This window comes from Chiloscyllium plagiosum, unplaced genomic scaffold, assembly GCF_037043375.1.
Source record: "Chiloscyllium plagiosum isolate Xiang-an unplaced genomic scaffold, Cpla_swu_hap1 HiC_scaffold_47, whole genome shotgun sequence".
NCBI classification, from domain to species: domain Eukaryota; kingdom Metazoa; phylum Chordata; class Chondrichthyes; order Orectolobiformes; family Hemiscylliidae; genus Chiloscyllium; species Chiloscyllium plagiosum.
Window position 1 is genome coordinate 41,111,308 of NW_028270185.1, and position 14,785 is coordinate 41,126,092.

Genomic DNA, 14,785 nt, shown 5'->3' on the forward strand with positions numbered 1-14,785 from the left:
GCTGGCAGGGTCATTTAAAAACCGGAAGCTTTATCTTGTCATTTCAAGAATAAAAGAATATCTAGGATATCATTGGGGCCTGCCAAGAACAGTAGGAGGACGTCGTCAACGGAGTCCGTGGATAGGAGAGCCTTTGAATGTTTATTTTTCATCATATCTCAAATGAAAAAGACAATGCTGTTGAAGAGAATTTTGAGATGCAATCTGTAAGAATAAACGAAATTTATATTCATAAAGACGAGTTGTTAGCAATTCTTGAAATCCTGAAAGTAGATTTGTCCCCTGGGCTTGATGGGATGTATCATAGGTTTCTTTGGGAATCGTGGGAGGAGATTGCAGAACTTTTGACTACCAACTTTATTTCGTCAGTGTCTATGTTATTAGTGTGAGAAGACTCGAGTTCAGCAAATATTGTCCCCTTCTTCACGAAGAGTAGTAGGGAGAACGCTGGAAATTATGGAACAGTGAGCCGTATTTCCTTGAAGGTGAAGTTTTGGGAAAGGTTATGAGAGATATGATTTATGATCACCGAAGCAGAAAGAAGTTGATTCGCTACAGTCAACACGATTTTGCGAATATCAGGTTGTGGCTCACAAACTTTACTGAGCTTTTTGAAAAGGTCAAAAAACAAGTGGATGAGAGTAAAGTGGTTAACATCATGGATATGATTTTCACGAATGCACGGTCGGCTGTTGCAGAAAATACACAGACATGGGATTGAGGGTGATTTTGCGGTTTAGATCAGTAATTGGCTCGCTGAAAGAACACAGAGTGTGGTAGTTAATGGAAAATATTCATTCTGGGGTTCAGTTATTCATGGTGTACCACAAGGTTCCTGTTAGGGTCCACTGCTATTTGTCACCTTTATAAATAACGTGGGTTCGAGCATGTGATAATGGATGAGCAAATTCGCAGAACACACTAAGTCGATGGAGTTGTCAACAGTGCCGAAGTCTGCTGCAGGTTACAGACAGACATGAATAATCTGCAGATCGGGACTCAGGGGTGGCATATGGAGGTTATTGTGGAAAAGTGTGATGTGATTTACTTTGGAATGAACAACAAGAATAAAATGTTCTGGGCTAATTGTAATATTCTTGGAAGTTTAGATGAGCAGAGCGATCTCGGCGTCTACGTATATAAAACTCTGAAAGTTAACACACACGTTAATGGGTTTGTTTGCAATGAGCACAGTGTGTTCGGTTTTATTGCCAGAGGGATTGAGTTTCAGGGCAAAACGATTCCTTTGCAGCTCCAGAAATTTGTCTGGTATGGCCAATCTTGTCGAGTTCTGGTCGCCACATTATAGGACGGATGTGAAAGCATTGGAAAGGTTGTACACGAGATTTCCTCGGATATTGCCTTCATTGAAGGGAAGGTCTTACGAGGAAAGGCTGAGGGACTTGAGGCTGTTTTTGATAGAGATAAGAAGGTTGAGAAGTGAATTAATAGAGACATAAAAGATTATCAGAGTTTGCCTTAAGGTGGACAGCGAAGGCGTTTTCTTCAAATGGTGATGGTTGGCACAAGGGCACATCGATGTAAGTTGAGGGTGATAGATGCCGAGGTAGCTGCCTTTCTCAGAGAGTAGTAAGAGTGCAGAACGCCTTTTCTTCAACAGTCATAGACTCACCAACCTTCAAGGCAATTAAATGATCATTTGTTAAACTTCCGGTTTTTCATGTAAAAATGCTGGTCAGATGGAATTCAGATTGGTCTTACAGGTCGGTGCAAAATTAGTGCCAAATGCACTTTATTGCAATGTAATATTCCGGGTTTAAACTGTTCTTCAGCTTGAAGTTGCAATCATCTCTGGTCAGTATAAGTAAAACAAAGACCTGGCGAGAATCCAATGCACAACTTTGGCAGTTCATGTGCTGCCATTCTGTCATGCAAGTACAGCAAGCTAACTAATTGCACCACTGCATCTGCAGTCTAATGGTGGCGAACGTCTCCTGATCTTACCACTGGGCCCCTCAACCGAATTACTTTTTTTCTGTGTATCTGAAATGAAACGCAGTGCAGAGGTGGTTATACTGATAATGGATCATAGATTGTGAAGCATCAGCTTCAGGAAAATGGTATAGATAAATGTGGTGAAAATCGGTTTTATTGAATACTGCATACATTTACCATGGCTTCCTGCGTTGGTCACAGGCAATGTTTTCCTTCTATAGGCTTCAATTCGTCAGAAAATTCGATTCACTGATATTTCACCAACTTCGTTTGGCATGTTCATCTGAGACATCGACCCACACTACATACAACATCAACAATGTTCAGCATACTATGTGCACGAGAATGTGGCATGGTTTTTATGCACAGTGAGGATTGAATAATGTTCTGCAAGGGCAAATTAAATTCAGTTTAATTCGTAAAGTCGCAAGAATCCAGAGTAAGATTCAAAATGTCAGAAATTCACGTTCATTACCTTGGCCAGAATTCCAGCCCAGCAAAGGGGAAATCTGCCCCTGAATCCCTAGAATCCAATTGTTTGCTCCATGTGTCCACTTGGAAACCTATGTGAAGGAACATTAAGCCTGAAGGAGAACTTGTGAGAATCCTCCGCTGTCTGATCTAAAGCTGAAACAAGAGCTGTCGATTCCAGCCGGGAGGGAAGCAAAGTGGAGATGAGACCAAAATATTATTTGGCGTTTACTTCATATTGTCCTCAATGTGATTATTTAAAAATCTTGGCCAGAAATGGCACAGACACAAAGGAGCAGAAGGAGGCCATTCTTAACACCGATCCTGTCCTGCCACGTAATTTGATATCATCATGGCTCACACAACAATTGTATGTCTTTTTCCAGCCCATCCACAACGTCGTACTGGCTAACAGGCATTTATCGATCTCTACCATAAATAGACATCGATAATGTACATCTGTGGGAGGAAAGTGTTCCGTTTCGAGACAGTTCGGTTTATGCACGAATATTACCGGTTTTGCAGATGAGCAGCCGAGTCTGGTCTGACCACTTTGCAAAACATAAATTAAAACACGACCCTGATGGGATTCGAACCCACAACCTTTGAATCGCAACCTGAATAGAGATGTAGAAGTCCAACGCGCTTTCCATTGCGCCACAGAGCCGCACCTTATGTTGCCGTTAAGCCCACAAGTTTGCCTTTGATGCATTGCATTCAGGACACCAATCTCGCGCCTGTCTGTCCTCGTCACACTTTCTGGTACCTGGTCCTTATCCACTCGTGCTCTGGCTCATCAAGTGTTCAGCTACAGACTGCTGAAACGTTCTCATGACACTTACCTTTACCACATGTTCAGATAATAATTTCCAGATAATCAATACTCTACAGGTGAAAGTATTATTCCCAAATCTCCTCCTTGTCTCCTGTCTTTCATTTATGTTACTCTGTTCCTTCCCAATACAGGCTTATCCCTGTCACACATATCTATCCTCTTCATAAAATGAGCACGTTAATCGGATTCTTATTCAGCCTTCTCTGCGCTTAGAGTTACATCCCCAACCTAGCTCGCGTACCTTCACAATGGGAGTGGTCAAATCCTTGCCATTCTTTTCATCTCCTGTGAAATTCTCCTCCTGCATTCAGACGCTTCCAGTATCTGGCGATTACAAGAGAAAAACAAAGTACTCAGAAGAAAAACCAAAAGGTCCGAACAAAATCAGCAGCTCTTGTCTATCTCTGCTAAGGAAGGAAAGTTAACGCTTCGAGTCCAATGATCCGTCTTCATAACTAATGGGAAGGGAGGGTGGGTGAAGTATGTGTAAGACGGCAGACGGTTTCTAAAATTATTGAACTTGATGTTGGGTCCAAAAGTTTTCATGGTCTGTCGGTAGAAAATTAGTTGCGTATCTTACAGCTTATGTTGTGTCTTGAAGGAGCACTGCAGCAGACCAGAGACTGAAATGATGGCTTGGGAACACAGTGTCTAGATTTGAGTGGTGCTGGAAAAGCACAACAGTTCAGGCAGCACCCGAGGAGCAGTGAAATCGTCGTTTCGGCAAACAGCCTTTCATCAGGAATATAAGCAGAGAGCCTGAAGGGTGGGAACATAGTGTAATGTTGAAGTTACAGGAACTGGAACATCGGGATGGTATTTGTTGATTCTGGACAGAACGTAAGTGATCTCAGCTTTGTCACCGACTTAATGTTCCTCTCTCCATTGGAGAGAGATCACATTCTGAGCAGGAAATACAGTTGCCTCGATTAGCTGAAGTGCAGAGAAATCTCTGGACAATGCGACCGGGAGCTTCCAGAGTGAGGAGAAATATCTGAAACCAGCAGGAAACGTAACTGACAACAACAAACGTCACAATGCAGTACAGGCACTTCGGCCCTCGCTGTTACTGCAACCTGTAAAATAATTTAATGCCCATTGTAATGGTAAATTAACATTTATTTTAAATCCAATAAAAGCACAGGGAAACAAATAAGTAATTATTTGACTTTGCAGAGGCATGTATTGCAGACAGACAAAAAAAAAATGTAAAGTTAAACCGAAATAATAGCAGACATACAAGGCCAGTAAACTACCATACCAGGGACAAACAGTCAAGGAATGAGAAAAAAAATCCTTTTGATGTGGAAGACACCTTTCCTCACGTACCATTGGCGAAGGCATCCAGCGAGAGGTGGCAGGATTTGAGACGATGCATACTGCAGGCACAAAAAAACGAAAGATTGTGTTTTCAGCGACGACGTGAGTACCTGATTCAATACACACATAAGGACAGATATGAAGAAACTAAATTGGCTAACTCAGGCAGATAGAGCAGTCCAGGTAACCCCCGCCAAAAGGGTAGCCTGGCGATTAGTTATGGTAGATGTTTCGGACCCAAGATTAAGAAGGGTCACTACTGAGTGCAGGGCAAAAGGCAAACGTGATGTGGGGTTCATAGGAAGCTGTGAACCCATAAGGATAGCCCGGAAATCTGAGTATCGCCCATGCAGAGCACGAGACCCGTTAAAACACGAGACTGCCAAAGGATACTACTTTGCATCCCTCCTGAAAGCTTGAGTGATAATCCCCTGTGGATAATCACCGGTGAGAGCCCCCATTTTTCTGGTCGAAAAGGCAAACATTCCAGGTGAATCGGGGAAACGGAGCTTTGTTCAAGACCAGCAGGTAGTCAATTATGCTGTTGTTCCGCCCGCCCCAAATGTTCCTAATCCTTGTACTATTTCAGTTCGAATTCCACCTGACAGTAAATGGTTTTCTGCCACGGAATTATCAAATATCTTCTTTAGTGTACCGGTACACCCAGAAAGTCAATTCTGGTTCACTTTTCCACTCAACAGAAAATCATATACACTCAAGCGACTTTGTCAAGGTGACTGTAAGTCCCCCATCATAATTAATGAGGCTCGATGCTGGAGTCGGGAGATTTGTGTTTTAACCACGGGGTCAGCGCTTCTGTAGTATGTAGACGAATGCTTAATAGCAGCACCAACAGAGGAACAATGTGAGAAAGATACGCTTGTGTCGCTCTGCCATCTCGCCGTGAATGGGCACAAATCTTGTGTCGCAAATCTACAATTTGTGCAACAACAGGTGAAGTTCTTTGGTCATTTCTTGTCTGAATCAGGGAAGTGCATTGGTCAAGACAAAGTTCAAGCAATTTGCAAATTCCAAAGCCTCACACGAAGTAACAAGTGCTATTCTTTTTGGTCTTGCACTCCTACTGTCGATTTTTTATCCCACATTACACAACCCTTGAGGCGCCTCTAAATGAAATTTCCAATGGCTTAGAGTTTCAGAACCAGAGATCGTTGCAGCTGAACATGCGCTCCAAAATCACACCTACACTGGGGGTCAGAATCAAAACAAGCCTTTTGTACAAACGGTAGATGCATGACATCTGATCGGATGCAGGAGAATGTGGGAAAATTGAGGCAGGTAGCTTACATTTTGGCTAAACCTAGACCCCGTAGCGGCAGGATTGCCTATATGCCTGCAAGCCGTGTTTGCAGCTTCAAAAGTTTGTTGTAGCGTCCAGGGACACAGTCGGCTTTGGAGAATTAAGCCTCCTGGTCCCACATGGATCCTTACTATTTTTCGAGCAAAACACAGCACACATGTCTGCAGCACGTTGGCTCAGAAACAATACTGTACTATTGGAGATGCCTAACATTACAATAACGAGATGTAACGTCCGTAATGTTGCTAGCCTTCTCGCCACAACAGGAGACAGAGACCCACATGACTGTGTCGCTGTAACTCACCAAGACCAGGCGTGCAGGCTTCACAAACACAGTATCAGGATATTGCGTTTTTTTGTGAATGGGTCCGCATTCAGGGGCAAACGGATAGGCCACAATGGTGTTTGGTATGCTGTAGTAAATAGCCACGAGGTAGTCAAAGCGGAATCACTCACTTGTCATCTGTCAGCTCAAGCAACAAAGCTGATTGCCTTGACTGAGGCATGTCAACTGGCTGAGTGAATGATAGAGAATATTTACACAGACTGCAGGTATGCATTCGGGGTTGTACATAATTGTGGAACTCTGTGGAAACACAGGGGGTTCTTGACCTCCACTGGAAAGCCCAAAATACACCGTGGTCTGACTTCTGACCTCCTGGAAGCGGTCCTACCGCCTAAATCATTCGTTGTCTGTAAATGTGAAGCCCACACGAAAAAGTACGATTCCCTTTCTCAAGGCAATGCGAATGCAAACTCTTCGGGAAGGACAGCAGCCCAGCAGCCGCCAAGTGATCAGTTGACATGTGTATGTCAATTATTTGTAATCTAAAGCAGACTTATGGGAGGTCGAGTCGCAGGCCACGCCGAAGGACAAGCGTGAATGGACAATGGCAGGGTGCAGAATGAGGGAATGGGTGTGGTGTGGCCCCATTGGTAAACCCTGTCAACGCGATTATTATTCCCATTCCGTGCCAATTAATACACAGTGAGGACCATGTGTCAAAAGGGGGGGGGGGGGGAGTGTAGCGATCTTGATATTTAATTTGGTTTCCGTGGTCGAATCTGTAAGTCCTCCTCGGACATTGTGCAAAATAATTTTCCAAAGGTCATCTTAGTCAGTCCGGGACTGAGATTCAGAAAAGAACAAATGTTTCTTTTTTTTGGAGCTGGCTGTGTTTACATTCTCCCCACCTCAAGTTTATAAGGACTTATAGACTTGATTTCTGTCAGTCCAGGTGAGACACTTTGTGATGCGGGTACTTTCATTGGCAAAGAAAATACATTTATCCCCATGAAGCTTCCATTCATCCTCTGTCTGCCCATTCATTCAATTTGATCACTGCTGTTCTGATAAATTTCACCTCTGCTGTCCTGTTGTTCTTCCATAATTCGAGGGAACGTCGAACAGAAACCCAAAATCATATTAATGTTCGGTTGTTCATGTTACATCAATGACCAGACCAGAACAAGCTAGCAGGAATTTCAATAACAGAAAAATATTTTAAAAATTCCTTCCCGAAAATCAACCGACTGCAAAGTCAGAATATGAGAAATGTCAGAGTGCACTGAGATTTAGCCAATTTCACAACGCTCGGACACACCTAGCCGAGTTCAGTCTTTGCGAAATGTTTATTTATAATTGTGACAATTCCCTGGGGCAGATCCTCCCTCAATCCACAAAAATGTATGCTGTCAAAAACTATTTCAGTTCAGATTAAAATGGCTCAAGATACTCTCCATCAATCCTAGGTTACTGCGCCATGTCAATTGAAGTGTATTCAGATAAGGTTAGAACTCCCAGCCTTTTCTCCCACAGCTCTCTATTCCAGTTGCTCCAGCCTCGTTTGGAGCTCCCATCCTGGGCTTTTCACGCACATCTCTGCCTTCATAGAAGAATTGCATGCTCACGGACTTGGTCACTGGCAGAAAGAGTAAAGATTCTCGCATTCATTCCGCTCTCAAATTCCGATCGGATCTTCACCACTGCGTCGCCAAATTTCTGTTATTCCAGACCTGGAAGCCAGTGTGATTGAAGTGTGTAACCGTAGTTACAACCTTCGTAATGATGAGAAACTTCGTTGTTATTTAAACCAACATTTCACCAATTTGTTTGCTAAGCCTGTAAAATTCATCTTTTCTCGAAATCTATCGAAATCAGTCTTCGACATTCTCAGTGATGGACTTTCCACTGCCACTGAGGACATCGAAGATGACGATACAACCCAATCTCAGTAGGTTATCCTTTGTGCATGTGGTGCTGTTCCTCGCCAATCTCAGTCATTGCATTTATTGCGTTTACTGTTGGTTATTTTTTCATGTGATTGTATAGTGGCTCATCCTCTGCATTGTGGCCGAAGCAACCTGCATTCAAATCCGAGTATCAGCAATGCGCATTTGTTCCATGTTACTCCACATAACACTTGCAAAACAAACGCAGAAAGGAAGAAATCAATTTTTAAGGGTAAAATGCTCTCGAAGGTGATGATTTTCTTGCTTCAAACTTTATCTGTACATAATCTCAGAGAAGATTCTCCCTTTCCCAATCACCATTCTTCCATTCTATCCTTCCTCACATGCCACTGGGGCTTTGCACAAAGTAACATTCACTTTCACATTGACACCGTTAAGTAAGTGCTGCAGCTGTCACTCTTCTTATGTGAACTTGCACCAATATCAGCATGAGGAGCTTTAAGCCACTTAATGCAATCATATAATGTGGTTGGGTTATTAATCCTCATGTAAAGTGTTTGATTTGCATGGACCAGATATTATTGGAGCACTGGATTCATGAAAAGGACGCAGAACAGTATCGAGGAAAAGAGACTTTATTGGAAAAGACCAATGTTTGAGAATTCCCCACATTTATTTCCAGTCTTTATTCGTCTCTCGCTAGAGTGTTATGTATAATTCTGCAATTCACATAAAATAAGCGACATGAGAGCTGTGGAAATGGTGCAGAAGTGATTTGCCAATATATTGTCTGGACTGAAGAAATTCAGCTATGAAAGAGTTTCGACAGACTGGCTTTGCTTTTGTGAGAGCAGGAGAGATTGAGCGGAGACAGTATTGAGATGTAGGAAATAATAAGGGGCACGGTGGCACAGTGGTTAGCACTGCTGCCTCACAGCGCCTGAGACCCGGGTTCAATTCCCGACTCAGGCGACTGACTGTGTGGAGTTTGCACATTCTCCCCGTGTCTGCGTGGGTTTCCTCCGGGTGCTCCGGTTTCCTCCCACAGTCCAAAGATGTGCAGGGTCAGGTGAATTGGCCATGGGAAATTGCCCGTAGTGTTAGGTAAGGGGTATGTAGGGGTAGGGGTATGGGTGGGTTTCGCTTCGGCGGGTCGGTGTGGACTTGTTGGGCCGAAGGGCCTGTTTCCACACTGTAATGTAATCTAATCTAATGGATTGGGTACACTTAACGAAATATTTCTCGATGATGGATGGATCAATCAATCATAGATTTAAGATAAGAGTCATAAACGTTCGAGTAGCTCTACATAAAAAAATCTTTATCTGCTTGCGAGTCATTGGAATCCAGACATCATTGTCCCTATGAGTCAGAGCGGCAGAAATTCTAATAATCTTCAGAGATACTTAACTGTGAATTTGTAATGCTTAAGGCATACAACGGTAAATGATGGAAAATGGGATGAGGATAATCAAGCAGGTTGTTATTGACAAGGGGATGCACAAGTAGCGTGCAGCCTCAGTTAGTTCTGACATCCAACTGGTGGCGTTTGGTAACCTCAGTTGTCACGTTGGATGCCAGTTTTCATTTTCCCGCTGGGGCAGCTCTGACTGTTTCAGAGTTTCAAGGTTTGTGTAAAAATCTGTTGTTCAGGTGAAGGATGCAGATGGTGTGGGGAAGTTCGATGGATTTGGGAAGTTGGTTTGCGGACCTTTCCTCCCCTTTCTCGGTGATATCTTCAAGGCAGATGAAACTCATGTGAAGCTCTGCTGTCCTGCAGCGTTTCGAATTGATTTGATTTATTTCCCACTGCATTCAATTGTTGTTTCTTGTCGTTAATTTGCATGTCCCAATATATTGAGTCCAGATCAACTTGTTTTTTAATGGAGTCATTGGACGAGTCTCGTCATTCCAGACATTCTCTGGCTTCACTCTGTTTAGCTGGCCCCAATGTATTTGTGTTGTCACAGTCGAATTTGTTGTCCTCGTCATCGCTGTGCATTGCTACTTGGAACAGCTGGTTGTGTTGTTTAGTGGATCTTCCAGAAATATTTTGCAACAATAGATATTCCCGCAGATTCTTGTCAAAACCAACGCCAGGAGGACATGCCATTACCCAACAAACCAAGCTCTCTAAATGATACGTAAAAGTATGTCTCAGCATGTACAGCCAGACTCCTCTGACCACTCAGAGTTATGAGACAGCATAAAGCGAAAGACATATTTGAAACAATTCACCAAAAAATGGACCAAATACCCATCATAGGCAAGACAAATTTGAAAAAAAAAGTATTGCATGTCGTGACTGCAGGAAACATTATACAGGACAGACAACTCACGATACACATTCTTGAAGATCAACTTGACATGAAACACCACTGCCAGGTGTCCGCAGTAAGTTGACTCATGACACTGAGTGTCGCTGATTCCGTGGCTGGAATCTCGCAATGTGTGACAGTCTGCAGCAATGGAGAATGTGTTCCTGGAAAAGTACAGCAGGTTATGCAGCATCCAAGAAGCAGGAGAATGGATGTTTCTTACATGAATACTTCATTAGACATTCGGCCAAAACGTCGATTCTGCTACTCCTCAGATGCTGCCTGATCTGCTGTGTTTTCCAGCACCACACTCTTGACTCTGATCTCCAGTATCTACAGTCCACACTTTATCCTCCGTCTGCAGCATTAGGTAGTTCCTTGTGTGAGGGAACTGTTGACATTACCAATGTAAAATTCGATTGCTGATTGAGAAACAACCCAAAAGTGTGTTTCTGTTGTTTTGAGTTTCCTGGATGTACAATGTGTGCTTCTGAGATCGCACCGTTTGCGGTAGTCTGGGGAGCGGCTGCAGTTATCTGCGTTTACATCCTAGATGCTATTGGTGCGGTTTGATTTATTCTTGATTTATGCAACAGTAACACAGTGGCAAATCAATTAATATTTCAAGAAGGCAGACCGACGTGGAAAATGTCGATGTGCTGGTGACATTTGATCAGAGATTACCGAGATTCAGGAGAAACGAATGTTGATTACTTTCGGGTTGTGATGAAAAACAACCAGGGAAATAAGTCACCAGCGGGTACAGTTTACAAGGGCACTCATAGGAAGCAAAATGCGAAATAAAACGTACAAAATAACGAAGACAGATGAAGGATGAGTGTAATCATGGGTAATCTGACTTCCACTCCGCAGTTCCCCTAATTCCCACACCCAGCCCCTTTGTAAACAAATGGTATAGAACCATAAACATTAACATCGTCTATTGGAACGATCCAAGTCTTTTCTAAATTTTCGATTTGGCTGTTAGTTTCAGTTATTTTTTTTTCTTTCCTGGGAAACCATCTCTTTCATTGTTAGCAATCGTAAAGGGAGCCATCCTTTTTATCATGGAAATAATATGATACTAAATTTTGTTTGTGGAGTATATAAGAAAACACTGTCACACGTTTCTTCTACTTTCTGTCGGTTTTAATGGTTCTCTGTGTTTTGAATCTTCCAACCAACGTGCATGACCTCATAATCCGGACATGTAATTGCATCTGACAAGTTTTTGCCCACTCACCCAATCTATCTATATGCCTATTCATATTGCCACGATCTCATCATAACATTCTCTCCCACGCATGTGTATTGCCAGCAAATTTGGACACATTTTACACTGCCCCTTTCTCTATGCTATTAACAGAGAGATAATTGAAGCCTTGAATATACTCAGTCTTGAAAGGCCTCTGCTGTAAATGTTTCTACATACTTGCAACCCTCTGAATGTGAGAACATCCTCCTCATTTATTTCTTATGTGGGTAACCCCTTCCCCTGAGATTGGGATCTCCGGTCCTTCACTATTCTGGATATAAAGTAGAACAGAACAAACTTTTAAAGTAAAACATATTCCCACTGCTCTCTCCAGTGCCAGTTCTGAGTTTTCTTTTTTAACCTTTGTTTGAACAAACTGCCCTGATGAGCACATTATTACTGACAATGACACATCTGCTTCACAGGTGCTTCAGTGCCTGTGATTGGAGTGGAGCTGAAAGGCGCGATAGAAGTGCATCTTTTTTCACTCGACTATTTCCATGTTATTAATCTCTCTGCTCATGAAAATGGATCCGTTATATGCATTCAATCTCTCATCAATACCGAGCATGTTTCACTCACAGTTGATTTTAAATGATTTCTTGTTGGATGAGTTATCTCTGCAACTCCAGAAAAACCATCCCAAGTAATCGATATGTTCTCAGGTCTGCTCATTTCTTGACATACAGAAAACTTGCTCCAAAGAAAATATTTCCATCGTCGTGAATCTCTCCACAAAAGGAGTTTAATTTATCTCTCTACATGGTGCAAAGCAGAGGATTGTGAAAAGATTCTAGGAAAATGTTGCCAATTGTCAAATGGGAAACCTTTCAGCAAGCAAAACAGAAATCCCAGCGTCGAGCTTTGTGAATTTTTAGATATTCCTTGGGGCGCGGATTCAGTGGAAAATGAAGGGTTAACTGGCCGGCTGGGCAGAGACAGTTTAGAAATCTTTCTGTTCTTTCGGAGGCCGGTGTACTCCGGACTTGAATTGATGTACTCCGGACTTGAATTGATCTGTGACATTGAAGGATTCTGTTCCTGCACGTCAGGAAGTCAAATCTCATCTCAGCTCCGGGGCAATTAGAAAATACGGGAACAGGTAGGACACTGAAAGGCTGGAAATGAGGCGATCTCTGTAGGAGGATAACTTATTTCCGGTGTCATGCATGTGGCTGTAAAGGGTGGTATCAGCCTATTCCCATGTATTCATCGTGAATTGCCCAGGATTTACTTTGGAAACTACATACTAATTAAAGATGTTTGTAAATATGTGAGGAGCAGGCTGCAGCTTGCATTCGGGGATCATTGAAGCCATTGGATCAAGAGTCTCTGTCGCGAGGTGAGTCATTGTTTTCGGCTCTTCACTGACAGTTTGCTGTTCTCCCACGACCCAGGAACAGAGCGACAGCTGTTCTCACACAATCTGTTTTTTTTTTACCGCACAGTTCCGAGATTTTACCGAGTTCAGAAAAATATTCCTCAAAAGACTCGAAGGGAGAAGGTTCCGCTTTTAGGAGAGCTAGTTCCCGGTGACATGTATGTGTCTGCAAAGTGTGAGATCAAACTGTTCCCATTGTCCACAATGAATGCTCCAGGATTAATTTTGGAAACGTCAAACCAATTGAAGACAATTTTCGTTTTGCGAAGGATAGGCAAAAGCTTGAATTCATTAACAGTCTGCTTTAGGAGATCCTGCAAGGGGCCTGCTACAAGGGACTCTGTGAAGCAATTAGTCCTCTCGTCTGGCTGTTAACCGAGAGGGTGCACCCACGCATGGAGCGGTCGCTGTTCTTATCCATCTACCTCCTTTGCTGTGCACTTTCTGGTTTTTAATAGGGTCAGTAATATGTAGCCAAACGGAAACCAAATCAGTGAGGAAACACAAATGCATTTCTGTATTTTTGAATGGCTTGTGAAGGGTTGTGGACACTCCGACTCTCAAACAAAAACCGAAACAGCTCAAGGAACTCGGCAGGTATGACATTAGATGTGAAAGAAAATGGAGTTCTGAAAAACTCCTGGAGAAGCTCCGAATCGTTGTCTCTGTTTATCTCTCCCCAGATTCTGCCAGATCTGTTTAGTTTTTCCTGCAATCTCTCCTTTCTTTTTAAATGAATGACCATTTCAACCATCGAGATTGTTTACACAGTCCAAACATGACCTGACGTTTAACCCTATCGAAACTGTGGTGATTGAATTCAAACAAATAAACTTGAAACGAATTTAGTAGCGCGCTTCTGCAGTTGTGGCCAAGTGTTGACGCGATGGACGTTAATTCCACTAAGGATTTCTCATTGCAGTTAAGTATTTTCTGACTGTAATTGAGAGCCGAGAGTGAATTTGAAGAGTGCTTGTTCCCTGCTTTCTTGTTTCAAATTCAAATCGCAGGATAAGGTGAAATGTGTATAACTCAGGCAACGAACGTTAATCATCTGCAACCAACCGCCTGTCAGGAGAGAAAAAGCAGGTAAGATCCATTTAGTTGTAAACTTCCATGACTGAATACGTTTCCCTCTCTGACAAAAGTGACGCCAAATGAGATAACAACCGTTCAGGGGATTGTGTTGGACTGGCGCAGACTTAGTGGGCCAAAGGGCATTTTTGTGCTAGACACTTCCATGGCCAGCTGCGAGGTGGTCAGTTTGTGAAGTAACAGGACATCCTTTGCAAAATGTCCCTCGGTGAGGAAGAGGTCGAAACTACTCTCCCCGATAGTTCTGATAGTCACGGTATTCATTGGCACCAATTACCAATTTCAATTGGTAATAACTATTACGGTGCATATTTGTGGAATCAGTCTATCTGACAATCAGGACGATGAGACCGTGATGTCTCATTACTCAGCCGAGAGCAAGCTCTTGCAGCTTACATTCCCTGGCTCTGCTTGTGAGATAAAGATTACTTTCTCGATGTGCCTGTGTTTATATCAAACAGCTCATTGACATCGGGACTGGACGTTCAGGGGAAAGTGGAGGTGTGACAGAGGCTGAAATAGAACAAGATGAGACCCCAGGAGTCAGACGGTTTGTTTTGGTGGGATTTCTGTTAGTGAAAGTTACACATGAGAATCGTGTTCGATTATTTCAGCTCAGTATCCATTTCATATCGTGGCT

At 42.9% G+C, this 14,785-nt stretch overlaps 1 non-coding gene across 1 annotated transcript; it reads right to left on the reverse strand.

Annotated features, from left to right (window-relative positions):
- Window positions 1-3,002: 3,002 nt before the first annotated feature.
- On the reverse strand, window positions 3,003-3,094 carry trnar-ucu (transfer RNA arginine (anticodon UCU)). Its single transcript is given in 2 exon segments — window positions 3,003-3,038; window positions 3,058-3,094. It is a non-coding gene; the product is annotated as a tRNA-Arg (tRNA).
- Window positions 3,095-14,785: the final 11,691 nt, after the last annotated feature.